This window comes from Bos taurus, unplaced genomic scaffold (genome assembly GCF_002263795.3).
Source record: "Bos taurus isolate L1 Dominette 01449 registration number 42190680 breed Hereford unplaced genomic scaffold, ARS-UCD2.0 Leftover_ScbfJmS_1427, whole genome shotgun sequence".
NCBI lineage: Eukaryota > Metazoa > Chordata > Mammalia > Artiodactyla > Bovidae > Bos > Bos taurus.
The window spans coordinates 1-21,696 of record NW_020190528.1 but is presented as its reverse complement, the minus strand read 5'-3'; the positions used below and the strand labels follow the sequence as shown (position 1 = coordinate 21,696).

General features: G+C 41.7%; 1 long non-coding RNA gene across 4 annotated transcripts; it reads left to right on the top strand.

Moving 5' to 3' along the window:
* The first annotated feature begins 1,891 nt into the window (after positions 1-1,891).
* Positions 1,892-20,977, top strand: LOC112445447 (uncharacterized). Of its 4 annotated transcripts, none has more exons than XR_009493699.1 (4): positions 1,892-1,979; positions 2,917-2,995; positions 6,081-6,233; positions 19,895-20,977. It is a non-coding gene; the product is annotated as an uncharacterized lncRNA (long non-coding RNA). The 4 variants fall into 4 exon arrangements; XR_003033687.2 differs by having other exon boundaries at positions 1,919-2,131; XR_009493698.1 differs by having other exon boundaries at positions 1,920-2,167.
* The last annotated feature ends 719 nt before the right edge of the window (positions 20,978-21,696 follow it).

The window sequence follows — 21,696 nt, the reverse complement described above, 5'->3', positions numbered from 1 at the left end:
CCAAGGGTCCCAAGACCAGGCTGCTTGTACTGCAAACTGCTCTGCCTTTTATGCACTGCCTTAGAGAGAGCTTATCCCTGCCTCTTTAACATGAAGTGTTGAAGTTATTTTAATCTTGTTAATCGTAATTTATTTTGGGTAGTCAGCCAAACACTGATACATGTGTCTTAAACCAGTGGTTCTCATTTTTTTTTTTCTCCTAATGCCTTGTCCTAGAGTACACTTGAGAATTTGTCAGACTAGCATGTGGAGGAATGCAAAGGGTTCAGAAGTCTCTAGAGGTCAGCAACAGAGCCCCTCTCTTCCTCTTAGCCAAATGAACTCACTCTGTAGGAGTAAAATACTCAGAACTGCATTAGTGAGAGCCTAACCCTCACCATACACAGGAATATGGTTTTATTTTAAAGACCATTTTAGGCATCACAGTGCATGTATTAGGAATTGCAAAGATAAGTGCTTTTGGAAAATATGTTATCTGAGGAGGGTGATATTTAATGTTCTTTAGCAAAAGGTAAGACTTGTGGCAACATGGTTTCTATCTTCTAGTATTTGTCTTAGGAAATTGGTATCAAACATGCCCTGTGTGTTTTTAGGAGATGAAATTTGGTCTATGGATGAGTGAAAAAAGGAGGAAGATTTTGGCTGCAACCAAGAGGTGGTGTGTGTACCCTGTGCTAGGCCACAGGGGGTGTGTGTGCTGTCACTTCAGTTGTGTCTGAGTCTGTGCAATCCTGTAGACTGCAGCCTTCCTAGCTCCTCTGTCCATGGATTCTCCAGGCAAGAACGCTAGAGGGGGTTGCCATGCCCTACTCTAGGGTCTCTTCCTGACTGAAAGATCAAATCCGTGTCTTCTATGTCTCGTGTGTTGGCAGGCGGGTTCTTTACTACCAGCGCCACTTAGGTAGCCCAGGCTACAGTGGGTAGGAGATATAATTTTGTTATCACTACATCTCTGTCTGTTGAAAGTTAATATTCACAGAGAAAGGCACCAAGACCCAGAAAGTATCCTGCCTGAGGTTGCTCTGCTCACTGGGCAGGAAGGACGGGTGCCAGGCCTGAGGTCTTTCCCCTGCACCTCTCTGTCTGCTGTGGAGCTGAGCTCTTCACTAACCCCTTGGGTCATTTCCGTGTCTCCCATTACTGTCTGGCACAGGGTCCAAGGCTGCACCAAGTGACCTTTAAGACCCCTTCCAAACATCAGACCCTACTTTTAATTCAAACCAAGGAGAAAATGAACTGGTCTTAGTTAGCTTCACTCTGCTTTTAGTCTCTTCCCTGCCCTGAACCAATCGACTCATCTATTCTTCCTAGAGTTGCCAAAGAACCGTCTGGAAAGCACATTTCTCAGTTTGTATCCCTTACTGCTCCAAAATCTTGAGCAGTTCCCATCTGCGTAGGGGATAAATAAAATAATATGGAATAAATAAAAAAAAAATAGGTACATTTCTCTTTTCTAAGCCTGTTTGCTTTTATCTTCAGTCCCATTAAGCCCCTTTGCAGAGCCTGCCCTCCTGGGAAAGCATTTTTCTTAAATTCCAATGCTCTCTACTTTCTGGAACCTGGCTCTTGTCTCCTGCTGAAATGTGTTCCTCCCTGAAAACTCTCCTTGAATGCTATTCATCCTTGAAGGGTGTCTAACTCCAGTGCATGTGCCCAACCGCTAGTGATGCCCAGCCACTAGTGATGCCCAACCGCTAGTGATGCCCAACCGCCCGCCCGTGATCCTTAAGGGTGTCTAAGGTCAGCGCATTGGCCAAACTGCAAGTGACGTTTGAGGCTGTGTGTAACGTCAGCGCATGCACCCAACCCCGCCCCCCCGCCCCCCCCCCCCCACCGCCGTCATTCCCCAGGGCCAAGACTCCTGAAGGGTGTCTAACGGCAGCGCATGCGCCCAACAGCCAGTGATGCCCAACGGCCAGGAATCCTGAAGGCTGTCTAACGTCAGCGCATGCGCCCAACCGCAAGTGCTGTCTGAGGAGGTATCTAACGTCAGCGCATGTGTCCCGCAGCAAGTGATGTTTGAAGGGTGTCTAACGTTACTCATTGGAAAAGACTGATGCTGGGAGGGATTGGGGGCAGTAGGAGAAGGGGACGACAGAGGATGAGATGGCTGGAATGCAGACGACAGAGGGTGAGGTGGCTGGATGGCATCACCAACTCGGTGGATGTGAGTTTGAGTGAACTCCGGGTGTTGGTGATGGACAGGGAGGCCTGGCGTGCTGCAATTCATGGGGTCGCAAAGAGTCGACACGACTGAGCGACTGATCTGAACTGAACTGAACTAACGTTAGTTAGCACATGCACCCAGGCACAAGTGGAATCTGATGTTTGAAAGTGTGGAAGAATTATCTGTCTCAGACATGCATGCACCCCGTTGTTCGTGGTTTTGGATTGTATGTGCTCTCATCTTGTCTCTTCACTAAACTGTGAGTTTCCTGAGAGCAGGGTATAGATCAGAGTCTTTCCTGTCGGTCCCTCCCTCCCTCCTTGTGAATGTCTAAAGTGAAAGTGAAGTCACTGAGTCATGTCTGACTCTTTGTGATCACATGGTCTGTAGCCTGCCAAACTCCTCCACCCATGGGGTTTTCCAGGCAAGAATACTGGAGTGGGTCACCATTTCCTTCTCCAGGGCAGCTTCCCGACCCAGGGACTGAACCCTGGTCTCCTGCACCACAGGCAGACTCTTTACTGTCTGAGCCACCAGGGAATGTCTAGTGTAATAACAAATCCACACTAGATAATCAGTGTTAACAGATCTATGGAGCCGGTAACAGACAAAAGTCATCAGGTTAGCTCCCAGAGCAAACTGTTCAATATCATGTTCTAGTGCCTGAAGAATTTAGCGTTACTGACTGGAGAGGGAGAGGACGGGGAGGAATATATTTTAGCTATTAATTCTTGGCTTGGTGTTTTTAGTCTTTTGAAGGATGAAAAGGAAGAAAAAAAGTAAAAGCTCTGTTGACAGTTAAAAGCAGACATCTGTTCTCTTTACCAAGTAAGTGCTCAGTCTTTTCAGGAGAAACTTAATTCATCTTTACATTTTTTAAAATATCCCTATAATTGTTTTTCCTTTTTTATTCTTTTTTTTTATTTGTTTGGTTCTTTTATTTATTTGTTTGTTTTTTACTTTACAATATTGTATTAGTTTTGCCATACATCAACATGCATCTGCCACGGGTGTACATGTGTTCCCCATCCTAAACCCCCCTCCCACCTCCCTCCCCAATCCATCCCTCTGGGTCATCCCAGTGCACCAGCCCCAAGCCTCCTGCATCCTGCATCTAACCTGGACTGGCAATTCGTTTCTTATATGATATTATACATGTTTCAATGCCATTCTCCCAAATCATCCCCCATCCCTCTCCCACAGAGTCCAAAACACTGTTCTATACATCCTTTATAAATTTTCCATTTTCATAAGAAAATTCAGTTTCAGAGAGGCTCTTGAGTTTGCCCGAGTAAGTGGCAGAGGTGTCTAGACCCTAAGGTTTAGCTTCTGCTTGTCTTCCACTCTGCCTCCTCCTGGAGCCTGAGAGCACTTGTGAAAACAAGGCAGCCAGGGGGATGGTCAGCGGCTTCAGGAGATGCTTGAGCTCAGGTCGTGTTGCTTAGAGTTTGAAAAATACAAAAGTTAATCGTGCAACTTCTGTTCAAAGTTAGCAGATTTAACTCTTCTCCATTTGTTTCTCTTTAAAGAGAATGAGAGAGAAAGAGCTCAGGAGTCACCTTCTTGTCTTTAATTTTTCACCCTTTAACCACCCATTGGGCTTCCCAGGTGGCAGAGGAGCCTGGTGAGCTATGGTCCATGGGGTCACAAAGAGTCAGACACAGCTGAAGCAACTTAGCACAGCACACAACCAGCTATTAACCCATCTTTAGAAAAATGAGTGATAAAAAACCAATGTCTCCACAGTGTAGTAAAATAAGCTATGTAGGGTTTTTTTTTTTGTTTTGTTTTTTAATGAAAATAGCAGGGAATCATGCTATAATCTAAGATTGTCTTTTTAGCATGAGTTTGTTTGGCCTGAGCAACCACACCAGTGCTCTGAAGAGACTTGTCCTGATTTCTGGAGTATTGATTAATACTCGTGAGGACACGAGCCTGATCTGGGAGTCAGGCCCCGGGTCTGACTCTGCCACTGTTCTGGTGGGCAAGATTGAGTCAGAAATATCATCTCTTCAGTTCTCAGTTTTTTCATTAATCAGAGGGATTCAGTGGATTAGAACAGAGATTGTCAGCCTCAGCAGGGTTGATACCTTGAGAAATTCTTTGTTATGGAGGCTGTCCTGTGCATCCTAGGCTTTCCCAGCATCCCTGACCTCTACCGGGCAGACCGCGGTGCCTCTCTTCTCCACCCCCTCCTCACGAGGTGTGATGACAAAACCTTCTCTAGACACTGTCCGGTGTCCCTTGGGGGACAAAAACATCTTCATCTGCACCACGGGCTAGAAGCAGACTTTATGTCCACTGGGTATTTATTGAGAATACCTGACAGGAGAGGCTCTGAGCTATGTGCTGGGGCTATGACAGCAAAGAGAGTAAATGCGCTTCTGTCTTCATGGAGCTTCAGTCTGGTGGGGAAGGGAAGTCTCCAGGCTGTGAGGAGACACTGGAACGGATGTTATGCTCAGGTCCTGGCAGGAGTCAGGGGTCCTCTGGACCTATTACTCTGAAGACATGTAAACCTTGGAAGGACCCAATCACTTCTCAGTACAACGTGTTATCTTGACCTGTTGGCCCCTCAGATAAGTGGGGAAAATGAGCACTTCCACTTGGGGATAGCTTCTGCAGCACAGGCTCATAAGGAGGTGGAGAAATGAAGAGTTGAGTATAAAATGGGCCCCAGAGCAGAATAAAATATTTCTTCGTGCTTACATACCATATACCTCTGGGGTAACGATTCGGGCCTGTTTATTTTCCTGTTGGTTACCATATGCATGGATAGAATGCCGCAGGGTGAGCCAGACATGGTGCCTGGAGTTACCTTTCTTAGCACTTGATTTTCTTTTGCAGTTCCACTTTCTATTTGAATAAAATCAGAATAAGCACAGCACATGCAGTGCTATTAGCACTCAATATTTCACATTTCTCTGAGGTGTTTCTATTTTCATGGGATTATGAGGACATTCTAAACCCAGTTTGAGAGGGGTCCAAAAAGGAAGAAAGTGGTTCCTGCTTTAAAGGAATGCACTGATCAGGTGTAAAGTTGTAGGCACTATACCTGAGAGGGTCCAGGTCACAGGGGTGGACTGTTTGGGTCCATAGTGCTCTCCCAGCTACTTTTTAGCTGTGCAACTTCAAGAAAGTCACTTGATCTCCCTGTACTTTTTTTTTCCACTGGTAAAATCATAATCCTGATAGTATTTACCTCACCAGCTTCTTGTGAGGATTAAAGGAGTTTGAACAGAAACTGGCACATGGAAATCACTTATTAAGTTTTGAAATAGTATCTGGGAATCACTGGGTCACTTGGATAAGGTCCTAGCTTATCCAAGTCATGAGCATAATTGTGCCAAGCACTATGTTTAATGGACCTGGTGTTCTTGCCTGGGAAATCCCATGGACAGAGGAGCCTGGTGGACTACATAGTCCATGTGGTCACAAAAGAGTCAGACACAGCAACTAAACAACAGCAGGATTTCACCTGCAAATCTTTTTATTTATACAAGTGATGATCACATGCTACTTGCTCACCCTTGCGAGTAGATCTCCTCCCCTGCTCTTCAAAATCTCAACTTTATAGAGAAGTTTTAACAATTCAAAGGGTCTCAACATCACCCCAATCTCTCAAAACTACCTCCTTGAAAATGGCTCCCTTCCACAGGGAAGGACCTGTGGGCATACATTTTAAAGCTAGAGGAGGGTGAGGAGCCTCATTGTCTGGACCAGCTCCCGGGTCAACCTGTGGTCACACCCTCTGGATGTTCAGGAGATATTGATGGTCTGTGTGGAAACTATAGCGTTTCCTCTGGGGTTTCGCTGTGTCCTTTGACCAGGCCGTGGGCTGTTGCCTCGGTGACTTGGATTGAGACAACAGCCCCTGTCACAAATCGCTCTTTACTGTCTGATTTTCCACTAGGACCCTCAGAGACCTGTCAGAGTGGACAAAGGCCTCTGGAGCCCTTCCCAAGAACCTTCTCGCTTGGAAGATTAGCAGTTTCTTCGCTCTCAACTTGGCTAAACACCTTGAAATAGTTCCAGCAAGATGTATCTCCCTCAGATCCCAGGGCAGGTAAGCGCTTTGCGTGTCCAGCGCTTCTGCTCGTAGCCATGTGGTCCTGACCATCTGGCACTTACTTTGTATATTACTTATATATGTGTGCAATTTTAAGTATGTATGTGTGCTGTGCTTAGTTGCTCAGTCATGTCTGACTCTCTGCGACCCCTTGTACTGTAGACTGCCAGGCTCATCTGTTCATGGGGATTCTCCAGGCCAGAATACTGGAGTGGGTTGCCATGCCTTCCTCCAGGGGGATCTCCCCTACCCAGGGATTGAACTCAGGTCTCCCACATTGCAGGTGGATTCTTCACCATCTGAGCTCCAGGGAGTGAGTATATGTGTATGTGCGTATCTATGTTTATATGTCTGTGGTTAAAAAAGTGTTGTTTCTAGAATTTACCATGACTACTGCTGTGTGCGTATCCCCAGAAGTCATAGGTTGAAATCTTAACTGCATATTAAATATATTTATAAAATGCATGTATTATAGCGAAGGGCAGGAAATCTGGTGTGCTACAGTCCATGGGGTCACAATGAGTCCAACAGGACTTAGTGACTGGCCAACAACAATGCATATGTATGTGTGAGTGTGTGTGTCTTTGCATGTATATGTTTATATATCTGTGGTTAAAACCCACTCTAGCATTCTTGCCTGGAGAAGTCCATGGACAGAGGACCCTGGCAGGCTATAGTCCATGGGGTCTCAGAGAGTGGGACACGACTGAGAGACTAACATTTTACTTTTCATTGTTTAATTTTAGATGAAAATGGAGAGTTTCTATCTTTGGCATATGACTAATGACTATCTTTATGCTTCTAAGGAATGATTAATTTTTCAGTTCACAGAAAAATAAGCATGGGGGAGAGGAAGATTCATGGAGGAGAGATATAAGAATGAAACGAGAGATGGAGTTTAAAAGTGTGCCTGTGTGTTAATATATTTGAGTTTGATAATAAGGATAGTGAAGAATAGAAAGAGAAAAGCTGTGAGTGCTTGAGTGCCCTTAATGGGAAGAATAGAGGTCTGAGGCAAAAATAGGACTCATGCTACTCTCTGATGACCATGCAGTGGCACTGTTGACATGAGCCAGCTTCGTGCTGTCACTTCCGAATTATGGTGTGTGCATTCTAGGGAAGTGCAAGACTGTCCCTTAAGATGCCTGAAGAAAATATTTTGTTGTTGTTGTTTAGTCGCTAAGTTGTGTCTGACTCTTTGGCAACCCCATGGAATGTAGCCTGCCGAGCTCCTCTGTCCATGGGATTTCCCAGTGCTATTTCCTTCTCCTGGGGATCTTGCCTGCCCAGGGGTCGAACTAGCATCTCTTGCATCAGCAGGTGGATACTGTACACTGAGTCACCAGATATTAGAACTCCAAACTCTATTAAGATTTTATCTTGAGAAAAGAGAAATACACTAAACTTTGCTAGTAGTGAATATGTGATTGATACTGCTTCCATCACTCATCACTCAAGTAGAGCATTCTGCATCACATGGTCTGCAAGAGGAATGGGAGCTCTGTAACTTAGAGTTGGTGGCACCTCCCTCATTCTGAACTTCCAGTGACGTATTGTAGTTTGCATGTTCTTGGTGAAATGGATTTATACACTATTACTGAGTATGATAAATTAACACTCTTAAAATGTATAAGTGACTTAAAATATTTTCTGGAAAGAAACTGCTGGTCAAGATGGTCCTAATAATTCAAGTCAATAATAAGAACAACGGAAAAATGGAAAAATAGCATGCTCCATCCTGGTTTGAACTTTTTCTCAGATATATCATGAGCTAAAAACAATGGCTATTGGTGATATGTTATCTAGCAGCATTTTTTTTTGAGAAAATATACATACTTAATCAATCTTTTTGAAATGAAAGTGATATTTTTGGTAATAAATGAGGAAATAATGGCCTTTGAAGAAAACTCATGGTTTGGAGAAAGAATTTTGAAAGTGCATGTTTAAAGATATTTTCATCACTATGTGATTTTTGTTCCTGAGATTAAGACTGATGTATTTTACCTGTACAACTCTTATATGTCAATATTAAAAATACTTTGAAAGTGAATTTTCTAATTTGTTAAAAAACGGTCCAAATGAAGCCTTTAGGTAGGTTTTAAGATCATCTGTAAAAATATAACTATTACATACCTTCCTTTAATTTGTTAAGGAAAGAGATTAACATTATAGAAGATGGAAATTTATTGATCAAACATAAGACTTGTATATGAATATGCTTTTCCATAAGCACCTGTATTACTTTGTGAAGTATATTTTTCAACTAGGCAACCACTACAATGAAAAACCAAAGTAAGTTTAGAACCAGGCCATCAAATCACTGTGTCACAAAATGTCATATCCAGGCTTTAAAAAGCAGTGGCACATGTTCAGTCATACTTCGTTGCTAAAATCAGGGTTCCCTGGCAGCTCAGCTGGTAAAGAATCTGCCTGCAATGCAGGAGACCCCAGTTCAGTTCCTTGGTCAGGAACATCCCCTGGAGAAGGGATAGGCTACCCACTCCAGTAGCTTCCCTGGTGGCTCAGACTGTAAAGAATCTGCCTGCAGTGTGGGAGACCTGGGTTCGATTCTTGGGTTGGGAAGATCCCCCAGAGAAAGGCATGGCAGCCCACTGCAGTATTACTTAGAACCAGGCTATCAAATAGCTATATGACAAAATGTTATATCCAGACATAAAAAGCAGTGGTACTTGTTCAATCATACTTCCTTGCTAAAATTAGTGATATTAGTAATACTTTAGGGTAAGGCAGAAAAGTGTATATAATTAATCAGTACACTAAAATAAAATTTAACTCATTTATTATTTACAGTTTATTTTTGTATATTTTCTTATGCACAATCATATTATTTTATGCATTTTATTGTTTATGCATTTTATTTATGTACCAGGTACTGTTACAAATGCTCTACTTCTATTAGTTACTTTAACTCTCACAACACCTCATATAAATACTATTGTCCCTATTTAAAAATGAGGAAGCTGAAGCACAGATAGGATAAGAAGCTGCCAGGAGCAATTAGCTAATATGTGGCAGACTGAAGATATATTAGTATAATAATGCACGTATGTAACTTATACATAAACTATTACAGTTTAAAATCAACAAACAGACTGATAGACATACAGGATTGCAATTTAGAGACTATTTGTCTAATGCTAATAGGCATAGTGATGACTGAACGGTGTGCTCACCGGGAATTCAATCCAACATTCAGTATAGTATATTAGCATGTATAAAACACATGGGTGGTCTTATTTAATTCCCATAATAAGCTTCCAGAGGTAGTTGTGTTGAACTCAAGAGCACAAGCATATAAAATAATGTTTAATGGAGTCTGATGGACCTGGGTATGAAGTTGAGCATTGCCACTTCACCATATCTGTGACTGAAGGTCTTTCCTATCTTCTGTGGATTTCATTTTGTTAATTTCCAAAGTAGGCAAGCCAATATATATCCTTGTGGGTTACTGTAGGACTAAATGACACATTATAATTTAACATAGGGTCGTGGTCAAGAATGTAGATTGAGGAACTAGACTGCCAGGTTTGAATTCTAGCTCTGCCCATTATTACTGGCAGCTTTTTCTGGTAAGTGGTATGTTTTCTCTCGACCTTAATTTCCTCACCTGGAAAAGTGGGCTAATAATCCTGCCTACCTTACAGAAATATATGTGGACTCATTCATGCCATGTGTTTAGGATCTAGCACATAAGAAAAACTCAACAAATGATGGCTATTATTAGTAAATAGAAAGTGCTTAAAACAGTGGGCATTCAATAAATAACAACTGTTTGTTGTGGTTATATGCACTGAGCACATTCAGTTAGGTTCAGTCCAGTCACTCAGTCGTGTCCAACACTTTGCGACCGCATGAACTGCGGCACGCCAGGCCTCCCTGTCCATCACCAACTCCCAGAGCCTCCCCAAACTCATGAGTCGGTGATGCCATCCAACTGTCTCACCTCTGTCATCCCCTTCTCCTCATGCCCTCAATCTTTCCCAGCATCAGGGTCTTTTCAAATGAGTCAGCTCTTTGCATCAGGAGGCCAAAGTATTGGAGTTTCAGCTTCAGCATCAGTCCTTCCAATGAACACCCAGGACTGATCTCCTTTAGGATGGACTGGTTAGATCTCCTTCAGTCCAAGGGTCTCTAAAGAGTCTTCTCCAACAGCACAGTTCAAATGCATCAATTCTTTAGCGCTCAGCTTTCTTTAAGTCCAACTCTCACATCCATACATGACCACTGGAAAAGCCATAGCCTTGACTAGACAGACCTTTGTTGGCAAAGTGATGTCTCTGCTTTTTAATATGCTGTCTAAGTTGGTCATAACTTTCCAAGGAGTAAGCGTCTTTTAATTTCATGGCTGCAATCACCATCTGCAGTGATTTTGGAGCCCCCCAAAATAAAGTCAGCCACTGTTTCCATGGTTTCCCCATCTTTTTGCCATGAAGTGATGGGACTGAATGCCATGATCTTAGTTTTCTAAATGTTAAACTTTTATTTTTATTTTTTTTAATTTTATTTTATTTTTAAACTTTACAATATTGTACTGCTTCTGCCATATATCGAAATGAATCCGCCACAGGCATATACATGTTCCCCATCCTGAACCCTCCTCCCTCCTCCCTCCCCAAACCATCCCTCTGGGTCGTCCCAGTGCACCAGCCCCAAGCATCCAGTATCGTGCATCGAACCTGGACTGGCGACTTGTTTCATATATGATATTATACGTATTTCAATGCCATTCTCCCAAATCATCTCACCCTCTCCCTCTCCCACAGAGTCCAAAAGACTGTTCTATATGTCAGTATCTCTTTTGCTGTCTCGTACACAGGGTTATTGTTACCATCTTTCTAAATTCCATATATGCGTTAGTATACTGTATTGGTGTTTTTCTTTCTCGCTGGCTTCACTCTGTATAAAAGGCTCCAGTTTCATCCACCTCATTAGAACTGATTCAAATGTATTCTTTTTAATGGCTGAGTAATACTCCATTGTGTATATGTACCACTGCTTTCTTATCCATTCATCTGCTGATGGACATCTAGGTTGCTTCCGTGTCCTGGCTATTATAAACAGTGCTGCGATGAACATTGGGGTACACGTGTCTCTTTCAATTCTGGTTTCCTCAGTGTGTATGCCCAGCAGTGGGATTGCTGGATCATAAGGCAGTTCTATTTCCAGTTTTTTAAGGAATCTCCACACTGGTCTCCATAGTGGCTGTACTAGTTTGCATTCCCACCAACAGTGTAAGAGGGTTCCCTTTTCTCCACACCCTCTCCAGCATTTATTGCTTGTAGACTTTTGGATGGCAGCCGTTCTGACTGGCATGAAATGGTACCTGATAGTGGTTTTGATTTGCATTTCTCTGATAATGAGTGATGTTGAGCATCTTTTCATGTGTTTGTTAGCCATCTGTATGTCTTCTTTGGAGAAATGTCTATTTAGTTCTTTGGCCCATTTTTTGATTGGGTCATTTATTTTTCTGGAGTTGAGCTGTAGGAGTTGCTTGTATATTTTTGAGATTAGTTGTTTGTCCGTTGCTTCATTTGCTATTATTTTCTCCCTTTCTGAAGGCTGTCTTTTCACTTTGCTTATAGTTTCCTTTGTTGTGCAGAAGCTTTTAAGGTTAATTAGGTCCCATTTGTTTATTTTTGCTTTTATTTCCAATATTCTGGGAGGTGGGTCATAGAGGATCCTGCTGTGATGTATGTCGGAGAGTGTTTTGCCTATGTTCTCCTCTAGGAGTTTTATAGTTTCTGGTCTTACGTTTAGATCTTTAATCCATTTTGAGTTTATTTTTGTGTATGGTGTTAGAAAGTGTTCTAGTTTCATTCTTTTACAAGTGGTTGACCAGTTTTCCCAGCACCACTTGTTAACGAGATTGTCTTTAATCCATTGTATATTCTTGCCTCCTTTGTCAAAGATAAGGTGTCCATATGTGCGTGGATTTATCTCTGGGCTTTCTATTTTGTTCCATTGATCTATATTTCTGTCTTTGTGCCAGTACCATACTGTCTTGATGACTGGCTTTGTAGTAGAGCCTGAAGTCAGGCAGGTTGATTCCTCCAGTTCCATTCTTCTTTCTCAAGATTGCTTTGGCTATTCGAGGTTTTTTGTATTTCCATACAAATTGTGAAATTATTTGTTCCAACTCTGTGAAGAATACCGTAGGTAGCTTGATAGGGATTGCATTGAATCTATAAATTGCTTTGGGTAGTATACTCATTTTCACTATATCGATTCTTCCAATCCATGAACATGGTATATTTCTCCATCTATTAGTGTCCTCTTTGATTTCTTTCACCAGTGTTTTATAGTTTTCTATATATAGGTCTTTAGTTTCTTTAGGTAGATATATTCCTAAGTATTTTATTCTTTCAGTTGCAATGGTGAATGGAATTGTTTCCTTAATTTCTCTTTCAGTTTTCTCATTATTAGTGTATAGGAGTGCAAGGGATTTCTGTGTGTTGATTTTATATCCTGCAACTTTACTATAATCTTGATTAGTTCTAGTAATTTTCTGATGGAGTCTTTAGGGTTTTCTATGTAGAGGATCATGTCATCTGCAAACAGTGAGAGTTTTACCTCTTCTTTTCCAGTTTGGATTCCTTTTATTTCTTTTTCTGCTCTGATTGCTGTGGCCAAAACTTCCAAAACCATGTTGAATAGTAATGGTGAAAGTGGGCACCCTTGTCTTGTTCCTGACTTTAGGGGAAATGCTTTCAATTTTTCACCATCGAGGATAATGTTTGCAGTGGGTTTGTCATATATAGCTTTATTATGTTGAGGTATGTTCCTTCTGTTCCTGCTTTCTGGAGAGTTTTCTTTTTTATGATAAATGGATGTTGAATTTTGTCAAAGGCTTTCTCTGCATCTATTGAGATAATCCTATGGTTTTTATTTTTCAATTTGTTAATGTGGTGTATAACATTGATTGATTTGCGGATATTGAAGAATCCTGGCATCCCTGGGATAAAGCCCACTTGGTCACGGTGTATGATCTTTTTAATGTGTTGTTGGATTCTGATTGCTAGAATTTTGTTAAGGATTTTTGCATCTATGTTCATCAGTGATATTGGCCTGTAGTTTTCTTTTTTTGTGGCATCTTTGTCAGGTTTTGGTATTAGGGTGATGGTGGCCTCATAGAATGAGTTTGGAAGTTTACCTTCCTCTGCAACTTTCTGGAAGAGTTTGAGTAGGATAGGTGTTAGCTCTTCTCTAAATTTTTGGTAGAATTGAGCTGTGAAGCCGTCTGGACCTGGGCTTTTGTTTGCTGGAAGATTTTTGATTACAGTTTGAATTTCCGTGCTTGTGATGGGTCTGTTAAGATTTTCTATTTCTTCCTGGTCCAGTTTTGGAAAGTTGTACTTTTCTAAGAATTTGTCCATTTCTTCCATGTGTCCATTTTATTGGCATATAATTGCTGATAGTAGTCTCTTACGATCCTTTGTACTTCTGTGTTGTCTGTTGTGATCTCTCCATTTTCATTTCTAATTTTATTGATTTGATTTTTGTCCCTTTGTTTCTTTTTTTTTTTTTTTTCCCCTTTGTTTCTTGATGAGTCTGGCTAATGGTTTGTCAATTTTATTTATCCTTTCAAAGAACCAGCTCTTGGCTTTGTTGATTTTTGCTATGCTCTCTTTTGTTTCTTTTGCATTTATTTCTGCCCTAATTTTTAAGATTTCTTTCCTTCTGCTAACCCTGGAGTTCTTCATTTCATCCTTTTCTAGCTGCTTTAGGTGTAGAGTTAGGTTATTTATTTGACTTTTTCTTGTTTCTTGAGGTATGCCTGTATTGCTATGAACTTTCCCCTGAGGATTGCTTTTACAGTGTCCCACAGGTTTTGCATTGTTGTGTTTTCATTTTCATTCATTTCTATGCAAATTTGATTTCTTTTTTGATTTCTTCTGTGATTTGTTGGTTATTCAGCAGCGTGTTGTTCAGCCTCCATATGTTGGAATGTTTAATAGTTTTTCTCCTGTTATTGGGATCTAATCTTACTGCATTGTGGTCAGAAAAGATGCTTGGAATGATTTCAATTTTTTTTTGAATTTACCAAGGCTAGATTTATGACCCAGGATGTGTTCTATCCTGGAGAAGGTTCCATGTGTGCTTGAGAAAAAGGTGAAATTCATTGTTTTGGGATGAAATGTCCTATAGATATCAATTAGGTCTAACTGGTCTATTGTATTGTTTAAAGTTTGTGTTTCCTTGTTAATTTTCTGTTTAGTTGATCTATCCATAGGTGTGAGTGGGGTATTAAAGTCTCCCACTGTTATTGTGTTATTGTTAATTTCTCCTTTCATACTTGTTAGCATTTGCCTTACATATTGTGGTGCTCCCGTGTTGGGTGCATATATATTTATAATTGTTATGTCTTCTTCTTGGATTGATCCTTTGATCGTTACGTAGTGACCGTCTTTGTCTCTCTTCACAGCCTTTGTTTTAAAGTCTATTTTGTCTGATGTGAGTATTGCTACTCCTGCTTTCTTTTGGTCCCTGTTTGCATGGAAAATCTTTTTCCAGCCCTTGACTTTCAGTCTGTATGTGTCCCCTGTTTTGAGGTGGGTCTCTTGTAGACAGCATATGTAGGGGTCTTGTTTTTGTATCCATTCAGCCAGTCTTTGTCTTTGGGTTGGGGCATTCAACCCATTTATGTTTAAGGTAATTATTGATAAATATGATCCCATTGCCATTTACTTTATTGTTTTGGGTTCGAATTTATACACCGTTTTTGTGTTTCCTGTCTAGAGAATATCCTTTAGTATTTGTTGGAGAGCTGGTTTGGTGGTGCTGAATTCTCTCAGCTTTTGCTTGTCTGAGAAGCTTTTGATTTCTCCTTCATAGTTGAATGAGATCCTTGCTGGGTACAATAATCTGGGCTGTAGGTTATTTTCTTTCATCATTTTACGTATGTCTTGCCATTCCCTCCTAGCTTGGAGAGTTTCTATTGAAAGATCAGCTGTTATCCTTCTGGGAATTCCCTTGTGTGTTATTTGTTGTTTTTCCCTTGCTGCTTTTAATATTTGTTCTTTGTGTTTGATCTTTGTTAATCTGATTAATATGTATCTTGGGGTATTTCGCCTTGGGTTTATCCTGTTTGGGACTCTCTGGGTTTCTTGGACTTGAGTGATTATTTCTTTCCCCATTTTAGGGAAGTTTTCAACTGTTATCTCCTCAAGTATTTTCTCATGGTCTTTCTTTTTGTCTTCTTCTTCTGTGACCCCCATGATTCGAATGTTGTAGCGTTTAATATTGTCCTGGAGGTCTCTGAGATTGTCCTCATTTCTTTTAATTCGTTGTTCTTTTTTCCTCTCTGATTCATTTATTTCTACCATTCTATCTTCTAATTCACAAATCCTATCTTCTGCCTCTGTTATTCTACTATTTGTTGCCTCCAGAGTGTTTTTGATTCCATTTATTGCATTATTCATTATATATTGACTCTCTTTTATTTCTTCTAGGTCCTTGTTAAACCTTTCTTGCATCTTCTCAATCCTTGTCTCCAGGCTATTGATCTGTGATTCCATTTTGGTTTTAAGATTTTGGATCAATTTCACTATCATTATTCAGAATTCTTTATCAGGTAGATTCCCTATCTCTTCCTCTTTTGTTTGGTTTGGTGGGCATTTATCCTGTTCCTTTACCTGCTAGGTATTCCTCTATCTCTTCATCTTGTTTAAATTGCTGAGTTTGGGGTGTCCTTTCTGTATTCTGGCAGTTTGTGGAGTTCTCTTTATTGTGGCGTTTCCTCACTGTGTGTGGGTTTGTACAGGTGGCTTGTCAAGGTTTCTTGGTTAGGGAAGCTTGTGTTGGTGTTCTGGTGGGTGGAGCTGTATTTCTTCTCTGTGGAGTGCAATGAAGTGTCCAGTAATGAGTTATGAGATGTCTATGGTTTTGGGGTGACTTTGGGCAGCCTGTATCTTGGAGCTCAGGGCTGTGTTCCTGTGTTGCTGGAGAATTTGCTTGGTATGTCTTGCCCTGGAACTTGTTGGCCCTTGTGTGGTGCTTGGTTTCAGTGTAGGTATGGAGGTGTTTGATGAGCTTCTGTCAATTAATGTTCCCTGGAGTCAGGAGTTCCCTGGAGTTAGGGGTTGGACTTAAGCCTCCTGCTTAAGTAAGTTATCGGTCTTATTTTTACAGTAGTTTCAAAATTTCTGCTTCTATACAGCACCACTGATAAAACATCTACGTTAAAGATGAAAAGTTTCTCCACCATGAGGGCCACCCAGCGTTCACAGCATTACATGGAGAAGAGAAGAGGGAGGAGGGAGTTAGAGGTGACCTGAATGAGATGAGGTGGAATCAATAGAGGAGAGAGCAGGCTAGCCAGTAATCACTTCCTTATGTGCACTCCACAACTGTACCGCTCAGGATGTTCACGGAATTATACAGAGAAGAGAAGAAGGAGGAAGGCGACAGAGGTGGTCAGGAGGATAAAAGGGGGAATGAAAAGGAGGGAGACAGATCCATCCAGTAATCAGTTCCCTAAGTGTTCTCCACTGTCTGGAACACACAGAAATTCACAGAGTTGCATAGAGTAGAGAGGGGTTAGGGAGGAGACACAGGTGACCTGGTGGAGAAAAAGGAGAGTCCAAAGAGGGAGAGAGCAGTCAAGCCAGTAATCTTGCTCCCTACTGAAAAATGGGTACTGAAGATTGGGTTCTTAAAGGTGCAAAATTGGTAACAAATATATAAAAGCAAAAATTAAAAATCTAGAGTAGAGTTTGGAATTTCAAAAATACAATGTTAAAGAAAAGAAGAAGGAAAAGAGAGAAAAAACAGAAAACAAACCAAGTCGCAAAAATTATAAAGAAAATATAGGTACACAATTGATAACAAATACCACAAAGCAAAAGTTAAAAATCTAGAGTAGAGTCTGGAATTTCAAAAATACAATGTTAAAGAAAAGAAGAAAAAAAACAAGGTCACAAAAATTATAAAAAATATATATATGAAGTTTGCTTTAAAAAAAATAAGAGTCTTTTTTGTTGTTGTTGTTGCAAAGTAATAGTAGGTTATAAAAGTGAAAATTAAAGAAATATTAGAGGGCTTAATTTTTTTTTTAATTAATAAAAAAATAAAGAATGATCATAAAAATAGTAAAAATATATCTAGAACTTTCTCTGGTTTTGTTTTGGGTACTGTGTGCCATGATCTTCATTTTCTGAATGTTGAGCTTTAAGCCAACTTTTCACTCTCCTCTTTCACTTTCATCAAGAGGCTTTTTAGTTCCTCTTCACTTCTGCCATAAGGGTGGTGTCATGTGCATATCTGAGGTTATTGATATTTCTCCTGGCAATCTTGATTCCAGCTTGTGCTTTTTCCAGCCCAGTGTTTCTCATGATGTACACTGCATATAAGTTAAATAAGCAGGGTGACAATATACAGACTTGACGTACTCCTTTTCCTATTTGGAACCAATCTGTTGTTCCATGTCCAGTTCTAACTGTTGCTTCCTGACCTGCATACAGGTTTCTCAAGCGGCAGGTCAGGGGGTCTGGTATTTCCCATCCCTTTCAGAATTTTCCACAGTTTATTGTGATCCACACAGTCAAAAGCTTTGGCATGGTCAATAAAGCAGAAACAGATGTTTTTCTGGAACTCTCTTGCTTTTTCGATGATCCAGCAGATGTTGGCAATTTGATCTCTGTTTCCCCTGCCTTTAGTGGCTGTAGATAATTTGTAAACAAATAAACATGGTTGTGTTCCAATAAAACTTTATATGTAAGAACAGTTGGTGAGTCAGATTTGACCCATGAATCATACTTGCTGTTCCTTGGCCTATTTCCAGTGGTAGACTTTGTGCTTTTTAGATCAATTTATACTTGAATCATCGTTGATACCTTGGAATAAGACTGGTAAACATTTAGAACAGTATTCGTCAAAATGGCAGTTCACTGAAGACTTGAGAACTGTGTTAAGAGTGTAGATTCCTGAGTCCTGCTCCTAAAGATTCGAATACAGAATGTCTGGGAAAGAGCCTCAGCTTCTGTACTTCTGGCCCCTGGCTCTATATACATACAACAGAGTTTGAAAACCGTTAAGTGTGTGGCTTCAATAGATAACTTTGCAAAGACATAATGTGAAATAAATCTCTGTGTAATTTGTTTCACCCACAATCCTAACTCCACGCCAGAACCTCTGGTTTAATGAACAGACTATCCATTCCATCTCCAAACCTCGTGTCATTGTAGCTTTTCCTATTTTATTTAGAGGCAGACACATTTAAGTGAAAATAATCACCATCAGAATACTATGTGCCATAAGCTGATGTCAGGATATTTATTCAGCAGAATGCAATTACCAGTAAAATTTTATGTTCCAAATGGCATGACTATAATCCAGTGTAGGCTTTTTAACCCCTGGTGATTTTTTGTTTCATTTGATTTGTGATGAGTGGCAACCAGCATGGTTGCTGGGGGCTGGCAAAGCAAGAATAAAGGGGAAATAGCCCCATGGCCCCTACAGGCAGCTTTCAACTGCAGTATGCCACTAAATCTCCATCACCACCGGGTGGCTCTACATGATTCCGTTGTTAATTGAATTTTTCCCCAAGTAGAATGAGGGCTTGTTTTGCATCAACACAGTTCCATTGCCTGATGATTGTTGTTGGTAATGTCAACTGAACTTAAGATATTTCAGCATCCACATGCACAGGCATCATTGCTGTGATTTGGAGTAAGAGTGGGGAAGTGCACAGGAGGACAGCACACAGGAGACGTGGTACTGTGCTCACTACGCTGTGTGGACGAGATGGTTGGGAAGGTCTCTGCACAGACACGATGGTATCCCCTTCCCGGTGCGTCGCATCCAGAGGTGCATGAGGTTGTTGTTTAGTTGCTCAGTTGTGTCCAACTCCTTTGCAACCCCATGGACTGTAGCCCGCCAGGCTCCTCTGTCCATGGGATTTTGTAGGCAAGAACACTGGAGTGTGTTGCCATTTCCTTCTCCAGGGGACCTTCCTGACCCAGGGATTGAACACTCAGACCCATGTCTCCTGCATTGGCAGGAAGATTCTTTATGGCTGAGCTACCAGGGAAGCTCCACAAAGGTATACGAGGTTGACACATTTTATTACTAGTGAGGTAGACTTTGACCATGTGTTTAAGGTGGTGTCTGTGAGGTTTCTCCAATGTAGATTTAAAGTTCAACTTTGTAATTAATAAGCATCTTGTAGGGAGATACTCCCAAGGCTTTGTGAATTAGTGAGTTGGATTTCAGGAAATATCCAAAATGAACACATTTCACTCTGTGCATATGAATGATGTTTATCAGAGAAATTGATGGCTGAAAGTGGTTATCCTGTGAACGAATTGAAATCCCTCATTTGAGACAGAAGGGTTCACCTAAAAGCCAGCTGAGAATGTCATCTCAGATGTGGGATGACCAGCAGCCCAGCCCATCTCCTCACATCAGATTGCTTTATTCCTTCCTGACTGCCATTAGGATGTACCATGTATCCAGAGTTCGTTGCTCTCTGATTACCTTTGTTTTATAGTAGAGGAAGAATCCATTCAAGTCTTCCTCTCCTTCCCATCCAATTAACATAATTATTGTTTGGTCTGTCAGTGTCTCTCTTTCTCCCCCTCTGCAGTGAGAGATCTGTTTTCACTAACTTGGCACATGGGTTTTTTTTTTTTCTGATGCAGAACTGAGAGACAGTAATGAAGAAATGAGAAGAAAGGGGAAGGATCCTTGTATACTGGGCCAGTTCCTAGGATCCCAGAATCCTTGCTACAGAATCCAGGTGAAGAGAAGAAAAAAGAAAAAAAAAAAAAAGTCAGTGACTCTGTTGATATAGAAAACAAAGAGCTAAGAGCTGAGAAGAAAAACAGAAAGAGCCTGATTGTCTTAGAATCTTGTAGACCATTTTGTGACTGCGCCAGGAGGTGGCTCGCGGGCAAGCGGCCAGAATGCTCTGCGTGTGGAGGTGAAGAAATGCGCAGTCAGCAAGTGACATGTAAGCACACAAGAGCCCACAGAACGGTGCAGCTGATGCCTCTGAGAGGGTGTGCCCCCAGAGCGTGCGCCCCCAGAGCCAGGCCTCTGGGAAGAAGACCCTGTTCCAGTCACCCCTGTGTTCAGTGGCTCCTTGAACCAGGGAACCAGGGAACGCTGACAAATCTAATATTTTTGATAGTCAGCCAGTCCCTGTAGTCAAACCCACACAGTAAAAAAAAAAATTAAGATAAAAGAGGGACTTCCCTGGTGGTCCAGTAGTTAAGACTTCACCTTCCAGCACAGGGGGTTGCAGGTTCAACCTGGTTGGGGAGCAAAGATTCCACAAGCTTCCAGGTCGAAAAACCAGAATATAAACAGAAGCAATATTGTAACGAGTTTAATAGACTTTAAAAATGATCCACATCAGAAAATTTTTAAACATCTCACACATCAGGGCCCTTCCCCATGGGAGAAGGAGAGAACCCAACTCCTGCAGGATATTCAAGAAGGTCATCTGCATGGGGACCTGACCACACCACACACCGGCTGGTTCACAGGACTTATTAGCCTATCCCAGACGCTGCAGGGATCAAAAGTTCCCTTTGACCCTTCTGAAAATATTAGGTAATGTCAGTGCAGGGGGATAATAATCTTTCTGCCCTGGAGTGCAGCAATTGTTGCTCTTGGGAATGATTGTGCTAATTCTTAGGTCATTAACGCCAAGTACTACATGACTGCACACTTCTCTAACCAGAGAGAAGGCAAAACAGAGTGTGATGCATCTTTCTGGAGCACAAAGTTTTATAAGACTATGAAGAAGCCAAAGGAGATGACAAGCATTATCCCCTCCCAGCAACATGAAAGACAGAAGTGTGGGGGATGGAGGACATGCCCCAGGGCACAGTCTAGTCTCTGAAGTTTCACCCAGCAGGGGAGGAGGGGCAGCCAGGCCAGGGTGGTGCCTCTTCTGGTCACCCAGACCACTCCATAGCATCCTCAGAGCTGGCCAGGATTTTGGATAGGAGGCTTTCCTGAAGGTGATGGAGGTGCTGGATTTGAATCCCATCATCCAGGTGGGAACATGACCAGGTCATCGGGAGCTTTGCAGGTCATCCTTTGGCTGTTTCTTTTATCACTTTAATATTAGCCCTCTTTATGGGCAGGCCATAGCAAATATATTTAGAGAGCCATCTCAAGATTCTCCCAGCCACCCCCTTCTTTTTCTGGGTGAGGCCAGAGGGAGTGACTGGGACATATTCTCGGGTTACCCAACAAGGGTGGAGCTTTGCGCATCAGCACATCCGGGAGGCAGGTGGTTCCTTCAGGGACTTTCCGCTGATGTCATGGGTGCCATTGGTGTTGCAGGTGTCACAGGGGATGTGGTTGTCCTGTGGGCCATGGGTTCTGTGAGTGTTGTGGGCGATGCGGGTCCGCGGGTGACACTGGTGTCATGGGTGCCTCTGGTGTCACGGGTGAGGCAGCGGTCACTGGTGACACTGGTGTCACAGGT